At 39.3% G+C, this 19,474-nt stretch overlaps 1 protein-coding gene and 1 long non-coding RNA gene across 11 annotated transcripts in view; one reads left to right on the top strand and one right to left on the bottom strand.

The window, feature by feature from the left end:
* pcbp3 (poly(rC) binding protein 3) overlaps window positions 1-19,474 on the top strand; it is a 74,885-nt gene that overhangs the window by 17,466 nt on the left and 37,945 nt on the right. For 7 of the 9 annotated variants that reach the window (XM_067603056.1, XM_067603053.1, XM_067603055.1 and 4 more), the window contains exons 2-5: window positions 11,079-11,159; window positions 11,311-11,376; window positions 15,039-15,144; window positions 15,440-15,578. The gene's annotated coding sequence lies outside the window, so the exon portion shown is untranslated. Of the gene's footprint in view, window positions 1-9,251; window positions 9,356-10,925; window positions 10,985-11,078; window positions 11,160-11,310; window positions 11,377-15,038; window positions 15,145-15,439; window positions 15,579-19,474 lie in introns of those variants that run through there. The other 2 variants (XM_067603048.1, XM_067603049.1) reach the window with 2 other exon arrangements.
* LOC137192401 (uncharacterized) overlaps window positions 1-19,474 on the bottom strand; it is an 83,340-nt gene that overhangs the window by 48,389 nt on the left and 15,477 nt on the right. Inside the window, exons 2-3 of one of the 2 annotated variants that reach the window (XR_010930569.1) lie at window positions 18,374-18,438; window positions 4,512-4,602 (exon numbers count right to left, since the gene is read on the bottom strand). This is a non-coding gene — a long non-coding RNA (uncharacterized lncRNA). The remainder of the gene's footprint in view (window positions 1-4,511; window positions 4,603-18,373; window positions 18,439-19,474) is intronic. The other variant, XR_010930568.1, reaches the window with a different exon arrangement.

Raw genomic sequence — 19,474 nt, 5'->3', positions numbered from 1 at the left:
CTTACACTGGTTTGCAGCTCACCGCATGTTCTTAAAGTTAAAAAAGTAGTTAGTTTTTTTATATTTCATTTTCAAACTCTTGGTATTTACTTTTATTCTAGTGAAGAACTTATGTTTTTATACATACTGAGGTGTAGCAGGAAGTGTTGCTCTGTCTCCAGCTCTTCTTGTTGTTCTGCATCCACCAGTCACAACTGCCGTCAGTCAGTCTGTATGTAGTTTATGTCTTTCTCAGTTTCTGGTTGCTGCTCAGGTATTCTGTCACTGGATATTATCTGTTCAGTGCTAAACAGCGTTGAGGTTTATTTTCAGTTTTTGTAGATGACATCCACTGGTTGATATACTTTTCTTTTTTGTGTGAGTCTCTGTGGACTGTTGATTGACAGAAAATTAATCGTCAGCTATTTTGATAACTGAATAATCGTTTTTCAAGCAAACATTCCAAACATTTGCTAGTTTCTGCACCTCAAATGTGATGATTTAATGTTTTTTTTTGTCATACAGGATAGTAAACTGATTATCTTTGGGTTTTGGGCCGTTGGTTAGAAAAAGAAAGACATATGAAGACGTAACCTTTGACTCTGGGAAATTATAATGGAAAATTTTCACTATTTTTGGACATTTTACAGATGAAACAATTAATTGATTAATCGAGAAAATAATCTGCAGATGTATCAATAATGAAAATAATCATTGCAGCTCTGCTCTCCTCCATCCTTTCCCATAGAGCTTTGTAATGGTGTCAGCTGGGCTGACTGGCTTTAAGACTTTTCTCCCTCTTTTTTATTATTACTGATTAAGAAGTTGAAATTTACTGAATCACCCCTGACATCCACAGTCTTTTATGTTTCTGTGGACCGTGAAGTATGTTCTTACGTTCAGGATATTTCTGACAAATTGGTCGAAAAACACACAGGCACACACACACACACACAAACAACATGATGCAAATAGAAAACAGCTTAAACTGCATCCACTATACAGTATGGACATGTACTAGGTCTTGTCTTATCATCACATGCACATAGCACAAGCAGACCCTACACACACGGTTCACCGCTCGACGGTAGCTTTGATGAGCACGCAAAAAGGCGAGCCTCTCTGGGCATAAATATGTCCAGCGTCAAGATATACAACTGGCAATTCCATCTCCAGTTGAAGCCTCGCCGATTGCTTTTTGCCCCTTCCCTGCAACTCATGGAGGCGTGCAATACACACAGACAAAAACATGGTCTTGCATGTATGCACGGGCGCACAATACACACACAATAAAAAGGGGTCAGAGAAAGGATATGGAAGTTTAAATGAGGATTATGCAAACATATCAGTCCATCATACATAGATGCTTTGCACTTTGTGTTGTGGAGCAACAACCAAAAAGGCAGTTATACTCTGCATAACAAGCGTTGCCTCTGGATGGGCACTCAAGTTTCTTTTTTTTGATCAATCTGAATATAAGTCCATTAAAAAATGTTTCAGAAATCACAAAATTGTCCCTGTGAACCAAGTTTGACTTTTTTAATTCTGTGTAATATGTTTACATAATAGAATATATCACATAACATGAGACCTATTATGAACTACTTCACCAACAGAATACTTTTCTCCATTTAACCTTCAGATAACCAAGTACTATGGCTCACTTCTTTAACTAAAATGGAAGGAGTCTCAGTCTGTATGTATGTCTGTCCTTATATTTTCGACAACTATTCATCTGATCAATGCGTACTGGTCGGGTGTATTGCTGAGGACCCAAGGAAGTGCAGTGTCCAGCGCGAGCTCATTATAGCCGATAAATTATTGAGAATTATTGAATTATTAAATATTGACGAAGCGTTTCTATTTTAACTGGCGCAGCTTTTCAAGCATACACAGCACTGGTTTAGCGACCCAGGAACCTCACAGACTTATTGCATGTGTTGTAAATCTTCTCACGTGATGCTACTCAGCCAATCAAATCTGCGCATTTCACTAAACTTTACGACTCGAGTCAGTGAGATTAACACACACACACAGGGGAGAGACTTCCCATGGGCAGTTCAAAACCAATATGTCTCATATATTCTGAAACCGTGGCGATTGTGAAGCTCCACTAGGAGACAAAGCACAAACCTTTTGAGCAAACATACCCACTCAAATCCAAACTGAACGCACAGAAAAAAAACAATCTAAGAGCCCAATATGATCAATCCACTTTATTTTAAGATGCACGTTTTTTCAAATGCTCTCAGTTATGTATGCTTTTTTTAAATGCAGCCCTTATTTTACTGGAAATAAGAAAAGAACACTTATTTACTATACTTATTATTCATAACATCTGTGTATATACTCATTCACACCTCACATCAACAGTATTAATTTATCTATGTGTTGAAGCAGCAATACCGGAGGCCCGTTCCGAACAGGCATGTTGTGAACGGGTTAGCTTTTTATAAAAAGGCCAACAAATCCTACTCGGTTCACCCAGTACGGATGTCAACACCATCAGACTAGAACCTTCATCTTATAGTCATTCTCGTAGACTAACAACAGTCAGCGACAGACAGTCAACTGTCAGTGTCTTAATACTTTCTGACAGCACAGTGTACATGCAAGTGTGTCAATGCAGGATCTAATAAGAGGAAATATGCATAAGGAATATCGGAAGATAAAGAGACTTGGCTGACATGTGAATCACTTCTGTTCCTTTTTCATTGACAGGCACCGAGCCACACACACTGACAACTGAGCAGTAACATCCAATCATATTCATGCAAGTGTACAGCACGGCCATTATAACCTGACACTTATTACTATGGCTGTGTCCGAAACTCTCTGTTGTTGACCTGATGCGTTTCTAGCAAGCGCTCCGACTCCATAAATCTGTCTTTCAGGAGCAGGACCACACCTCAAACATTCCTCTTCCTGTCATACGTCTATAAACACCTTCCCGCCCTGTTCTATTCTTGTTTTCCATGCTCCACCCTCCCTCCCTCCCTCTTTTCTCTATCAGCTCTCATAGGGTCCCCCTGGCTGTCTGCCAAACCCGGAAGCCATGGTAGAAGCCTTCCTCACACCACGGCCGTCATCCTGCTCCGTCGTTCCCATTTGCCAGTCACCACTCATGTCATATTCAATAAACAATCTACTCACATCTCATTTGATAGTCTAGTCCTTGCTCGTGAACAGGTGATCTTAATTGTAAGATGAGTGCTCTCCTTTACATACCGTGACAGGCCAGAGTGAATTATAAACTCACTTGGAAAAATGAGCTGTTAGCTGACCCTGGTGCAATAGTTAAACATAGTTCATGCATAGTTTCTTTGTTGGGGATGGGAGCTGGTCAGCATGAGACCAACGTGCTGTCTGTGCATTCATCAGCACTTGAGGTCAATGAACAGCAGTCTAATTGACCTAATTGATTGACTATTTCTGTGCCTGCAAATGAGTACAAGCATGGGCATAGATTTAGGTATGGGCAACATCAAGGTGTTGCTGAATTGTCCCTACTGAGCAGAACATTGTTACCGATCTCAAATAATCTGGCTGTGTTAATTTTCACACAATGTTAACGGTAAGATCTCTGCAGAGTTAGCAGGTTTGTGTATCAGTTTGTGCTCAGACATGCTGTTCAATTAAACTACTTTATTACTGTTGGTGAAAATTCCTCCTAAAAGCAAATTAAGACATAAAGAAGAACCAAAGTGTCACTAACATTTATGCTAATTAGCTATTAGCTAAAATGTTCTATAATCAATCCAAACATTAATCTTTGAAATCAGTGGTGAGAAATATTTACTATTTAATACCATCCCTCTCCTTTTCCATGAGTGGACTGAGAGCAGAGTTATTATTGCATGTGTGTCATTCGGACATGAACATTATTTATAAGCCACAGCTTGTCCGACTGATCTGTTTGTGACTGTCAGGCATCATTTAATTATCAGCAGCAGCCTGAGCAGCACAGAGACACACAGACAAATGAGCTGAAGCCTCTCAGGTGAGCTCTGATGTCACAGTGAAAGATCTAGTTATAGGTTCAGGAGTTGAATGAAAAATAATACAAACAGAAGTTGTCTTGAGTTGTGTCGCCCAAATCCACAAACTGAAAGGAGGACAGAATCTCAGCTGAGAAAAATTCATGATAGATATGATTTTATAAGTTCAGTTTCAGTCAACAAATACATGTTCAGTTTGCAGTCAGGCTCTTAATGCATGTGCACACATGTGCCTATAAAAGAGAAATAGATATAGAGCAGGTGCACATACACAATTATTTTGTCCGTCTGACAAAAATGTCCCTACCAAAGTAAAAACCAAACCTACACACTCACACCCGCAATATGTGGCCGAGCATCTCAACACACCTGATTGCAAAGCCCAGTGTGCATTCTAAAGAGAGCCAATGTGCTTATAAATCACTGGATGCCTAGAAGTATGTACTCTGTGCTGGGGGGCGGAGGGGGATGTTTCCCTGAACATTTTCCATACATCAATTCCACAGCAGTTTTCTGAATAACTCATAACCATACCGTACTTCTCTGCAGAGCTGTTTTCAGTTTTCTGCCTGCCTTTGCGTTCCGATCCAGAAATGCCGTCACTGGTGAACCCATCTCGTTTAGTCTTAAAAAGTACAAACAACAAAATTACATTATTTGCCTTATATTATTTGTTTTCTTTCTCTGTAACATTGTAGGTACTCTTCAGTACTGCGCATACTTTCAAATGATCACATTTTATTTATAAGAGAAGAATCATGATACATTCAAAAATTTTTCATGTCCCTAATATCCATCTTCTTGTGCTGTCAGGTTCACAATGTGTAGACCTTTTCCACCAAAGGACAATACATCACAATGTCAGTCAGCAAAATCAGAGTTCAAGATGCTAATATAAATGACTGCACAGTATTTGTTGATACTGCAGAAAACTGCATGCTGTTGGCAGTAATAAACCACATACATTACATTGTATAGTTGAATATAACTTGCATGCATTGATATAAAGCCAAGAGTCCAAACAATATATCACACTTCACTTCATCTTGATACTCTCAATGATTATTCTCAAAGTATTAGGTAAACTCTGTTTCTGGATAGGATGAAATGCACAGTGTAAGTTGTGCATTATTCCACCGAAACTTATATCAACATGGTTATATAAAGAGCTGTAATCCAGAAACAGACTGGAACAAAAACAAACAAACGTAAAACTGGACTGTACTGGTCCAAATCAACCCTGGAGTTGTTGTAATGAATCTGCTTTTACAAAAACTTCTGGTATAAAATGATACTTAAAACCTGATGCATTGTGCAGGGCTGCCACTGCCCTTTAAGAAGCTAAACATGGCACAGGGAGCACAGGTAAAATTAGTTGTTGTTAGGTCATTTTAAAAGGACAAACCTATGATTGTGACACCATGTTGAAAACCAAAACACACCTTTACATCGTTACACCATTTACTCCTTGTTCTCAGCTCCCTCCATGCTGCAGGTATTTTGTTTTGCTATTTAATCTCTGAAAGTGTGAGAGACTATAAACCGGATGATGTTACACTGCTAAAAAGTCATTTTTTTGACCTCTAAGTGCAAATCAAAGTTCAACAAAGTTTCTGTGAAGGCTTAAAGCACATTTATTATTGTATAATGTACTTTGTATAATAGTTGTAGAGTTGGCTTGATGCTGAAGTTTTCATATGTTGTTCTTTTACTGACTTTACAGCGTCAGTGTCGGGCATTTCTGACAAAAAAAACACCTCTGAAGCAAAAATCCCTGAAATGCAGCAGTCAAGAAAGCTGATGCTCACTCTCCAATAAATATAGCATGACTAATCCCTCCTCACAAACGGCAAAGCCTAGTCATCTTAAACAAAATGAACGGACCCACTCTAAATTTCTTCAAAGCAAAGCAGCATTTGCCACAACTCAGACTTGACTGATGGAGCTACATTTCTCTCTGTAGCACACGGGGTTAACTAAACAAGCTATTTCAGCGTAGAGGCATTTGCTGAAAAAGCTTGATGGAGCCAGCTAAGCTCCTGTGATTGGCCTTTGTGTGTGAAAATGACCACTTAAGTGCTGTGCAGCCACTCCTGAGTGTGTTTGTATGGCATAAGCATATCCTGTGACTTTTTGCTTGCTTACTATTGGCATGTGGTTTGTGTGCGTCCTTGAGAATGGATTGGTGTGTGCGTGTGTGTGTGTGTGTGTGTGTGTGTTCATGCTCACCGGTGCATTTGTAGGTGTTTTGCAGAGTGTGCATGTGTGTGAGAGAGTACATCTGTGGTTTTTTTATGTCCTGTTTTGTTGGTGGTGGTCCTGTATGGTGTGCTAGCATCACTTTTAACAAGATCTTAGTGCCCCATGTAAAAGAAAAAAGTGAATCACTGCAGTACAGCAGCTTTTCACAGACAGAATATTCACTGATTCCCTGAAACAAAAAGTGTCCATAGACAAATTATCATCTCAATTTCATGTGATGTGTTATTTTCTTATTGGGATATTTAGATAATGCCCCCAATCACATCACTTATTTATAATGCAATCACAATAGCATTAGGACATTGATCTTTTTAACATTTTGGCTTCCGTCCAGCACACTGAATTAGATATGAAACAGTGACTATGAGGTTTAAGTGTTGCCTGTCAGCTTTAAAGGCGGTAGCCATTTTGATTCTTGTACTTTCCTGTTCTCCTGTGCATTTGATTAGTTTCCTTTTATGGTGTTCAAAGTATATTGGATTGTTCTAGTTTGTTTCTATTGTGTCAATACACGTTTATGATTATTTATGCCATTCAAAAGTTTGGACACACCTTCCCATTCACTTGAATGAGAGTTTATCCAATCTTTGTAGAACTTTTGACTGGTACTGTATGTTTTTAAGTGAAGCATATTGAATCTTCTCCTAGAATTAAATGTGCTATATAAATAAAGTTTGCTTTGGATTTTGCAGTGTTACAGTTTGGCATCCATGCTATTTCACAAAGGAAACGTGATGAGCTCTTAAAGGATCATTCCGGTTAATTACAACTTGGGACTTATTTTGATAGCTCTGGCCATCAGTTATAATAACATTGTGCTCACCAAAGTCATTACAGATATTGGTGAAATTGCTACAAGTCCAACAGGATAAGGAACATGAGTTGTCCGATGTTTTGTGAAGTTTTGCTAAGTAAAAGTGAGTGCACCCAAAGTGTAGGTAATAATACTTTGCTACACAGGAAAACTATGAAACAAGACATCAAAGTTGGTCTATAAACTTCAGGTTACGATGGATAATTTGCGGTAATTATTTAACCATGACGCCTGACCAAATGAAACGGACCGTTACTTTGATTAAAATTATGAATTTCTATGGATTTGAACATTGTTGGAAACATTTGGGGTAATGTTAGTACACACCTCACACCACCATTAATGAAGAACGGTTAAATGTGAAGCCTGCACTTTATTGCAGTCTTTAATGACAAATAAAACATGGGAACGGGCCATTCACAATGTAGTGTTATCTGCTAGTTCCTGTATAGTTCCTAGTGGACTTACTGTGACACACAATGCATTTCTGTCTATACTGAGACCAAATTAATCTAGCCATTTACTACGGTGGCCCCTATAGACAAAACACATAAAAATGCAAAAGCACTGATATTAAGAAAAATGTGCTTCGAAAGCAAAAATGCTATAAAATGCAGCAAATACTAAAACACATACAAAACATTCCTGAGTGCTACTCCTCAAGGGGCCACACACACATTGAAGGGCACCTGCTAATTTTATGATTCAATTTCAATTAAATTGATTTATGATTCTAAACCGATTCTCGACTCATTAAAGCCTGTTCCAGGTCTTATTTGTGCAAGATTTTAAATTTTTTAATGACCATAAAAGTAATCAGCAGTTGATTTAGACATTAATATTAGCTTGCAACAGCAAATGAATGGCACCCAATGTGAGGCTGCCATTTGACTAATGGGATGAATGTAGGAAAATAGTGAAAATAAGGCAATATTAAGTACGAGTGGCGTCTGCCAGCTGCTCACCAGCATGTATGCCAAATAAGTTTGGCCTGCTTCCTTCTCATAACTCATGCTCATTAGTGTCTGAGTGAGTCTTCTACCTGCACTCATGAATGGCACAAGATCTACATTTTGATACTGATCTTGGTGGCTTTTAAATATATATTAGACCTAATGTTCAAATTGTGATAAGCCACCGTCTGCTGAAGAATAAAAGAGGGTGCAACAAAGATCTCCATCTAATGAAATTTGCATCTCAGTATGTGTGTGTGTGTGTTAGTTTTGCTGCTTATTTTCCCTTCTTTTGCAATGAATGTATATGGTAAAAAGCCTGTCTGACTTTACTTGACCTGTAGTTACAACTGAATAGATCTCATTAAAATGCAGTCACAGATTTGAGCACTCAGTGCTGCCTGGGAGTCGAGTCCCACTGGTTGCCTATAATTTTTTTGGGAACACTTTACTTGAAGTCCTTGAATTTTGCATGTATGAGGAGTATAATGTGGTTATAAGCAGATATAGGGATGTTTTAAGTGGTAATTAATGTACAGCATTTTCTCAGCAATTATAATTTCTCCAAAGACGACATATTTTATATTATGACAACTGTCTTTTATTATATTAGCATTCTGTTTTAGGTTTAATTATCTGTTTATACTGTACACCAGCATCCAGTTATGGATGCCCACAGGAGGAGTTACATTTGTCATCAAATACAATACCAGTCAAAAGACAATTTCTCATTCAAGTAAAAGGGAAGGTGTGTCCAAACTTTTGACTGACACCTCTAAAAGAGACAAGATAAAATAATTTGTTCCTTGTTTTTACTTGAAACAAATGCTCTGAGCTCTGAGAAACCTGCATGGACTCAAATTTATGTGTTTGTGTACACCATAGAGATCGTGTTCTGCAAGCACACATGGTAATTAGATTCACACATTCCAGTATATGGTCCTCTGCTGCCTCCACTCTAACTTTGCTTAAATGCTTCCCTGGTCTTTCTTGAATACTTGTGTGTGTGTGTGTGAGTGTGTGATCAAGAGAGAGAGGGGGTGGGGGGGAGTCCTTCAGCAGACGGGGTCAGTGCTCTAATCTGAGGAGGTGATGATATTGTGAGGATATTTAATGAGAGGATAAGAGCAAAAGCGAAGGGAGGATGAGTATTAGCCTTTTTAGATATCATTAAACATTAATACTGTCAGGAGACTGGAGCACACTGGGGTCCTTTTCATTGACTTTCATGCTGTGTGCTAACAGAGTTTCACCTCTGGGGACCTACGCACACCACCCACCCCTCAGTGCAGCGCTAAAGCTAAGGGAAGATCAGATCACCACCCCGCTTCTGAGGATGAGATTAAAGGGTATGTGTGCATATGTGTGTGCCTATGTGTGTGTGTGTGTGTGTGTTAATTGTAGACTATATAAGGTTATGCACTTTCTTTGGTTCCCTTTCTGTCTTTTGCTCATGGTGTATGATACACGCTTATTATAACTATTCTAAAACTATTAAAGTCCCTGTGGAGCTCGCATTTATTAAACTAATTCTTAATCCTGAGAGACACTTGAAATACTTTTCTACAGAATGTTTTTTTTGTGTGTGTATTTCTTGCAGAGTAATGCTTGGAGCATCCAGAAAATTTCCATCCTTTGCTTTTAAGTCCAACTGAAACTAAAGTGCATTTTTTGGTCTACTACAGCATACACAGGCATACATATCTGCTCCTGTAAATCACTTGTCATGTGCTCTCCTTTGACAATAAATTGGAAACCAAAATAGAGAAGTGTATATTTAAATTCTTTGGTTTCACTGTGGTTTTATATTAAATCGATGAAATGCCATTACTGTTATCTGCCTACATAGTTGGAGACCTTATTTCGATACAGTAAATCCAATCTTAAATAAAGCCATAACGTAGCGTTCGATCATAGGCGGAGCAAACGGTCACACTGAGCCTGACTGCATCCTGCTACACAACTCCAGAGCTACAGACTCTGAACAACAACCCACATTGGCTTTCTTGCTAAAGTCTCCTTCTTATCTAACATACAAACATGAGCACTTGTACCGCACCTTAGCATGTTGAACAAACCACCACCATTAAACAGCATGTAAACATACCTGCCAATATCACTTCAGACCCATTAGATGCTGGTTTGGTCGTTGCTCTTCAAAATCCCTGTTAGCGACATGCTGTCTGTCCATGACGTGTAGCTACAGCAGCTTGTTTACTTTGTCTCCATTCCATACGGTGTAACACTGGTAATCTGCCAGCTAGTGTCAATCAAATACGACATCGATATGCCCCTCCAGCCAGCTGAGACAAAAGGAGCATTTGTGATATTTCCCCAAAGACCATTTTTCTTCATTATAATATTACAAAACTATTGACATTATATTTAAAAAACATGTTGATATTGTTTTTGACTGCAAAGAGTGATGATTAAAAGTAATTTCAGTTGGACTTTAAACTAATATGTAAACAGTGTCTTCCCCATACTTTTGTTCTTTAAATTGTGTATAATTTGCCACTTTGTGATTTTGTGTGGATTGATCAATGTTTATGTATAAAACAGACTTCTTAGCCATCATTTAGAGGCCTGCTCAAGTTTCCTGAATAATGCTGTTCACAGGGTTTTCATTTTCAGGTGCACTTTGCTGAGGTATCATGACAAATTAAACAGTGTTAGAAACATTTATATACTTACATTTATATGCTCATATATTCTTATATATTCTATTGTAAATGGTATAACATCAACTTGTGTTTAGAAAACAAATCAGCAGCCAGTCATTAAAATCCAAGCTGCTTCTAACTGAATGGTGCACACCATGTGAAGCACCAACAGAGGGCAGTAATCCTCTTCTAAAGAAAAGTGGCTTGGCAGCACACACAGGAACTCACAACCTTGTGTACTGTGTGTGTGTATGTATTGAACAGAACAGCAGGGAGGGAGTTGGAATAAATGAGCCCATGTGCTCACACTACATGGTGGGTTATGGGCTGATGGCAATAGATGGAGCTGTTACTGTACAAAACTGAAGTCAACCTGAAACCAAAATTAATAAGTTCTTCTCATTCACAGGAATTCCTCTCCTCTCTTCTCCTCTCCTCTCCTCCCCTGGGGTGCTGTCTGCGAACAACTCAACTTCTCTAACTGCACAATGTAAGATATATTAGAACAACTTTTCCACTAATGAATCACATTTTGGATAATTCAAAATTTAATACTTCACGGCCTCATTTCACGCAGCATGTTTGCGTTTGCAGATATTCAGCATAGCCTTTATAGCAGTATTTTTCTCCCTCTCTAACAGATCCACTGAGTCCAGTTCCACAATTCATTTGATCTAAATACACTTCTGCTGGCAAGGCGCAGCAAAGTAAGTGGTTTTGATAAATTTGATTTATCCAAACACATACAGCAAAGTGTGCAATGTTTATTCTCACGTCAGAAGATTTCATATGCGGCCATCGCATTCCACCAGCCAGTTTCAGCTTTCACAAATCACTCTGATGCTGTCACACTCACCATGTACTTGTGGAAACCTAGTCACGGAGCAGCCCTTGCAGTGGCGGATACAGAACGTGGCTAATGACTGGGCCTGGAAAAATCTGGATGGGCTTTAATTTTTTTTTTAAGCTTAGATATGTATAAAAATGATATGGGGGGGAAAAAAACTGGCAGACCAGTAATGAAATTTACTATGCCTAGTACTCATGTCAGAGTACCACAGGCATATCAATGAGCCAGTCAGATGAATGGCTATGTATACGTAAAAGAGGAAATAACATGATAATAACGAATCCAACACTGCATAACCCTTGTTACAAGAGTAGGTACAAACACAAATTGAACAACGAATATTTTGCAATTCAGAACTTCCTCACAGAAACTGCAATCATAACATGCCAGAATAAAAAAAAACACTGGCTTACCTGCAGCTACTATGCCTACATAAGGTGGAGTCTCCTGTGCTTTGAGTTGAAAAGGTTGACTATGTCATCATAATCTGAAATGTCAATAAGTTCTCTGTCAAAACACAAAAGCGTCAAGCTGTTCAGGTGTCCAGTCAACAAAGATGATCTCAGACATGTCTGGATCCGGTTCATTGCGGAGAAAAGTCTTTCAACGCTGCAGGATGTTGGAGGGACCCTTTAAAATGGTCTTTCTCACCAAAAGTGGCAGAATCAGGTACAAAAGAGGCCGACGTTCTATGATTCCAGAAGTGTCCTCTTTAAACCAGCACCTCAGCTCCATTATCTGCCTGTCTAGAACACAGTGCCACAGAGACCTTAAATCATCATTACTCTTGACAGCCAAAGTTTTCCCCAATGTTGTGGTGACAACAGACTCGTAAAACTTTGAAGGCAGCCTGCGTTCACCAGAATGCAGTTAGCTATCTCAAGCTTTTCCATCAATTCTTCTGTCAATCTGAGCACTTTATCAAAGTCACTCTCTGAATCGTCCCTGAAAGTCGCATATGTAGCTTTCAATGTGTCAAAAAAAAAAAAAATACAGTCTGTTACACAAAATGTTGAGCTCTGCAACCCCTTTGTGGCAAAATCACTTTTGCAAAGCAATTTGCAAAATGGAACAAACATGAAAAGGAACTATTTCATCTGCATCTGCTGCAACAGCTGCACTGCGTCTATTTTAGTTTGTCCACTAGTTTCAGCATATTCAGCTAGAGCCTCCAGTAATTCCTCTAGCAATTGCAATCTTATGCACAACCTACATTTTGAGCTCCATCTAGTATCGCATGATTGTTCCAGCTCCATACACTGATGGTTTGGATGCATCTCTTTTTGTATCTCCATGAGCGCGCCTCTGGGCCCTAGTGAAGAAGTTGTGTATTTGATTCACAATGTCAACAGCAGTGCATAAGAGCAAAGCACAAAATTAAGCCGTCAAGAATTGCAGTGTACAAAAACGACTTTTGAAAATATTTCTCTGAGGAGAACCTGAAGCCCTCCCCTGTGCCCTGACATGACCGATACTCCATCGCAACAGAACTTGACACAGAGAGAAGGATCCAACTCGAGTGGTTGAAGGACCTCCACAATCTTCTGTGATATTCTCCTGTGCAGACAAATCCGCAGTTTCAACACAGCCCACTGCCTGTTCTTTAATGACCCCTCCATGAATGAATCAGATACAAACAGCAACAAGCTCACATTTGGCTTGATCTTTACATTCATCCACAAGTATGGCAAAATATTGTTCATACAGTTCAGCCTTGATTTAATGAAGCAGCATTGATGCCAGCAGCTCATCCTGAATGTGGTAGCTCATCAACGTGGCATTTCGTGGCAGTTCCTTCAGTCTATTTTCTGACATGAACTTGAATAGCTCCAAGAAATTACCTTTAGGGAGCACGTCCTTTGTTTCTCCGAGACGTTTCCAATTTTTGTAGCCATCTCTTATAAAAGTAAACTCTATGTGCATCTCAGGGGAAATGTCTACATGCTTTACAAAACACTAAGTCTCGTTCTTTACTATATTCAGTCCATTTGAACTTTCCGTACCAATTGCTGTTGACTGAGCACGATTTCCCGCCTATGACTGTAGCCGGGAATATTACCAGCTTTGGTTGAGTTGCTGGTTCTTCCATGGCTGACAGATCCAATGGTGACCCGACTGGCTCTATAGATGCTGGTGGCAATCAGTAAAGCGGAGCCTGCATGCCAACGTTAGCAAGAAGACTAGCATGACTCTCATAAGATGACGATGAAGATGTGGCCACTTCTCCTTCATTCCCCAAAGCCAACAAATGTCTCACAACCATCCTGCTGCGACTCCTCTTTAGGCACGGCCTTGTCCAAACATGCTTCATCCTCTAGACGTGTTTTTTTTTTTTTTTTTAAAGTCTCAAAGATAGCTGTTTAGCCACAGTTCGATCTAGCTGCTAGCAACATGAAACCACCTTCTGACAGAGCGTAACGCGATATGCATATCAGTCACATAAGAGAGGAAGTTCTGAATATTATTAATTTTTAGTAGCTCCATATATTAAATTCTAAAATTTCTCAAGACAAAACAAACATTTAAATCTATTATTATTATTGTAATTATTATTATTACTACCATTTTTATTTTCATGAATCTAATAGGGAGGGCCAAGCTGTCAATCCGGGTGGGCCTGCACACATCCAGGCCCATCCATAGATCCTCTAAGCCCTTGTAATGCACATATTTAAATGCAAACGCAGGCACTGAATTATCAAGCATGTTCATCTATTATATAGAGGTTAAGCACAGGTGTCCACAGGCTAATTAGAATTTATAATGATTTGAAGCATATGAATTTGTATGCATCATACGACAATTGTGAACACATTACAGTACACTTGTCTTGTGTTTTGACTTAATAGAAAAAGTTCAACATTATGGGAAATACACTCTATAGCAGAGAGTTGGATGAGAAGCTCGATACCACTCTCATACATGTCCATTAAATATGAAGCTATACAGCCAGCAGCATGTTAGCTTAGCATAGCACAAAGAATGGAAACAGGGAAATGATTAGCTTGGTTCTGTCCAAATTTAACAAAATCCACCTACAAACACCTCTATCTCACTGCTTTAATCCATACCAAAACTGAAGCAGAGAAATGCCAATTTGTAAATTTAGGGGGGTATTATTCCAGACTATTTCTTGACTGGGATGTTTTTAAATTTGTTTTTTGTATGGATTAAACAATTGAGATATTATGTGTTACTTAGTGAGCTTTAGAGGTGCTGGTAGTAAGTTAAAAGCAGCCATACTACAATGGAAAAATTCTTGATAAGTTAAAGTCCTGCATTTAAATTTTTATATAGTAAAATATTACTAATGTACTTAAGTATTCAAAGTAAATTAACATTGTGAATTGTTTGGGTTTGCTGTCAGGAGGGGGTGACAACTCGTGTTTCCATTTTGGGGGATTTTAACAGTCAGATCCGCTTGAATCAACCTATACTTTAATGTGAAAAGACCTCGTCTTACTAACATGTTACCCAAATTTACCATGTTTTCCTGTCTTAACCCTGGGGTACGTTTAGGTGTATCAGCCAGACATCCAGTCTCCCCATTCTGCTGGAAGGCTGCCAGCCACAGGTCACATGACCTGGAAGAAAAAGACTAGGAGACTTTTGGGATCCCTCTTTGGTGAGACACACCTTATTTTTATTGCTTGCACATACTATGAGCAACATGACTGATGGGTTGCTCAATTCTGATTGAAAGCAGGTGGTGAGAGAGGCTCAGTTTGCTTCAATATGTATTGATCCACCACAGAAGCACAGGCTTTGCCAAGAAAACCAATAAAATTGAACTGAGAACACTGAAAACCCATGGTGTTTACACAAAATACATGTTAACATACATTAAAAACACACACAAACTTGACAGAGCACTTGTTGTAACTCTTTTTTTGTGTCAAATATTCTTCCTGGGACTTTAGCATGGACTGGCTATCAACCTGAGGGGAAGTCCAAAGGCTGATGAACTGATTTGTGTCTGTGTGAGACCACATTGCTTGGTGTCCCGCCTCACTCTGGTCTCCTATATGACCTGGGAACACATCACCCAGAGCAAATCTGGTGAGTAACGTCACACATTTGATCTGTCAATGGTAAGGTAATGAAGGCTGTGCCACTGGCCTTGACATCCATCAGATGATGTTTTTTATCCCTCCCTCCTATCATATCATTTTGTTTGGTTTGGAAGAAAGGTAATAAGCAAATGTTTGCTCACCCTTTTTTTTTATAATCTCCTACCTCTTCTTTATCTCCCTCCTTTCTGCCTGTCTTAGTCTGTCACAATACACGTCTAAAATGTACGTACATTCATGAGAACTCCAGATTATCCAGAGAAAACATGGTTTGGAGATTTGTTTTAACAGTCTCTGCTTTACAAGTTTATCTCCATGTAGAAACTTAGAATATGTCAAACAGCTTGTAACTGTGTAGGAAAAGCACAGCAAGTCAAATACCATTAGATTCTGGTACCATGTCTGGTAAATAATTAATGTGGGTACCTGCTGTGCAATCCATGTGTAAAATAATTTGTGTACATCAAAAACGTGCAGACTGCAAACGCAACACATATCCCTGTTGCTGATGGCCACTGGTATTAAACTGTAAAACAACTTTATACATTATAACAATTGAAGTGTCATGAGGGTTTTTAAAGTGACAGCAGCAAAACACTACTCAAAGGGTATTTTTGCAGTATAGTCAGTATAGCATTTGTCAATTCTGTCGATAGTAGCAACCACCTCTGACTGCCAATAGCCTCTTTAATGTCAGCATGTGGCGTGCATGTCAAGCACAAATTAAGTGAGTGAATATCCAAGATCCAGTCCCCACTTATCTTGGGAACAGAAAATAGAAAAAAAAAAAAAAAATCTGCCTTCTGCCTCAACCACAGAAATACCATTCAAACCTCACGGGAGGGCTGTCTCCTACACTGAAGTGAAAGAAGGTGATACACCCTGAAAATGAAGTTAGCAGCTCAGACGCAGTGTGCGCTAAAGATTGCTTTCAGATTGCTTTCATGATAAAATTCTGTGGAAATAATGAGGATTTATACAGTAGAAAAGCTTTAAAATCTATTTGGCCCACTCAGCCATAAAAATGTTATGCTCGGAGGATTACACTGAGAATTGCGTGTCGACTTGAATGCTAATGGTGACATCAGCCACCAGGGTTGGAAAATAACATTTCTGTCCACCTGCCACTGTGGCCGGTGGATTCCCAAATCTATCAGCCACTCAATTTTTTCTTTGTTTTAACCGGGAGTGTGTAACTGCATGTGAAAAAAAATAAAAAGATCTACAATATTCAAGCAATAGGCTTTTTTATTTCATAAAGTAAATATTTTAATTCTTAAGGACAATACTGACATCCTCTCTTATCCACACACTCACTCACACACATACAAACTGTGAACTGATGGAAGTCACATTTGACGAGTTGGGCGGATTAAACAAAAAAACAAAAAACATTCCTCCCCCGATCTTCATCCCCAATCCCAGTTTAACATCACTCCCGCTTGTCAGAATCAGATTCTGAAGTTTCAGTGGCGCTTTCCTGAGCTTTCCTCTTCCCCTCTAGACCAGATTCTAGCCTGATGCCTCAGCTGGATGACAGGGTTGGGGCTTGAGACTAACTACGTCCTGTCGTCCCGGGGGCGGTAGAAAATGTGTTTGGGACGAATACAGATTTTTCCTAGGGACGCCTCCAGGACAAAAGGGATTTTATATAACTATATATATTAGTGAAAGCAGCCTCTCTAATATTCAAAGTAAATCATCAAAGAAAACACTCATATCAACAGGGGTGGATTTAGTGATTTGGGGGTTCCAGGCAAAAAGTAAAGAAACAACATTTTGATTTTGGGACAGTTTACATTCACTTTGGGACGGTTAAAATTGTTTTTTGGGATGGTGGTAAAAAAAAAAAAAGTTAGTCTGCAGCCCTGGTCTAAATTCTCTATACAGGGTCAGCAGGTCACACAGGCTTCTTGATGTCAGACGGGACCTGCAGTCACTTTCCACTAACTTCATTTGATTGAAGCCTCTTTCACGGTCTGCTTTTTTTCTGTGTCTCCTTGTTAAAGTGTCAGAGTGAAACAAGCAGATTTGTGATTCAGTCTGTGTTGTGGAATGTCTGCTCTCGCTCTGTTTTGCTACTTTTATTTACCCGCCACCGTGGCTGCTTGGTCGAGCAAATTCACCTGCCACCACACAAAATCACCCCCATTTTGTCGGTTGGTGGGTGCTAATTTCCAACCCTGTCAGCTACATACTGCACATGAGACTTTAGACTTAAAAAATAATTTTATGACATGTCATTATGACATCTATCAACAGGCTGGGGAACCCTTTTAGTTAAGTCTACTGTAAACCATGGCTGTGGGAACATGATTTCAGTTGGGGCTGCAGGGGTGCTGATTATTTACACCCCTACCACAGATTTGAGTTTAATACTTGTGAGGGTCCCCCCACAGCAGAAACGATAAGTGCATCCCCCCATTAAGAGAGAAGCTGTGCACATTTACGCAGGAGGCACAGCAGGTTACTTCATTGATTATTTAAATCTCCAGACACGCCAACAGTATCGGTCAGGATATACTGTTAATTAATGTGCTCTTCTATACATACAAAGGTTACACACTAGGGGGTGTAACGGTACACAAAATTCATGCTTCAGTATGTAACTCGGTTTTGGGGTCACAGTTCAGTACGATTATATATAATAATATAGATAATATATGGAAAAATTTAAAGCCAGTCCATGAGAATTGCAACTGCCTTATTTGAGCTGGATTGAGGAAGAGACCTTGTGTGTTTGATGTTTGTATTCCCTATATGTTGTGTTTTATTTCTACTTACTGTAACTGGTGTGCTGTCTTGGCCAGGTCGACCTCGGAAAAGAGATTTCAATCTCAAGGGACTTCCTGGTTAAATAAAGTTTAAATAAAAAATATATCAGTCAGAGGGACCAAACCAATACTTCTACTTTCATACTTTTTACTACATTTTTCTCTCTCAGAACTGGTTCTTATGATGTGCCGTCTTGACCACGTCAGAAATCAAATGTTTTTATGGTTGTTCCAAATGGCTTCACTCAAAGGAAGAGTGAAAAGCCGACCATCACTAGAGAGGGGAAGGGGACAGTAAAACACCGTATCGTTTCACTACAGAGATAAAAGAGCATATTTTAATAATAGAGGTGCACTCAGTCAGTGTTATAGTCTCTGGTTTGTCGTTCTGACAGCATGGTAACAAGGCCACATTGGCTAAGATATGCACGGCAGCCACATATTCACACAAACACACCTGACAGACATAACAGCATCATTAATCAAGCGTATGGATAGAGGTACACCGGTACCTATATGGTCAGTAATGTTAAAAATGACACCTGAACCACACATGCACACACACAGATGGCAGATGCAGCAACATAAGCATAAAATCCAACCAAAGCTACACCCAATAAACAATAACATTGAAATAGGCAGCAGGCTGCTATAGTCCAAAATTGTAAATGAGCTTAATTTTGATGATTACAGCGGGAGACAACGGGGCTTGATGTTGAACACTGAAATTATTTCATTATAGTCCAACGCTTCAGTCAGTTCTCTTTCAAAAAGGAGAGCTGGGACAAAGAGTGCAGTCTGTATGTCATTACTGATGCCCTAATGCCGGTTTTTATCCAACTGATGGATGAAAAGAGTCTTTCAACAGTACAGTTTGTTGCTGCTGCTGACAGGGAAAGGGCTGAATTAGCAGCCATGTACGTGTCGTTACTACTTGGCAGGAGTAGGTGTTTGGGTTAAGAACGATGGCTTGGAGGAAAGCAGCCATCCTCCTGATAAATCCTGAGCTCCATCAGAGCTGTTTTATTTCAGAAGCTAAAAGTTTAATTCTGTTTCCTCTGAAGAGTCCTGTCAAGTTGATAACTACAGTTTTGCTGCTTAATTGTCCCAC

Source organism: Thunnus thynnus, chromosome 11 (genome assembly GCF_963924715.1).
Source record: "Thunnus thynnus chromosome 11, fThuThy2.1, whole genome shotgun sequence".
Taxonomy (NCBI): domain Eukaryota; kingdom Metazoa; phylum Chordata; class Actinopteri; order Scombriformes; family Scombridae; genus Thunnus; species Thunnus thynnus.
Note: the sequence above shows the minus strand (reverse complement) of the source record. Positions and strands in the feature narration are given on the sequence as shown.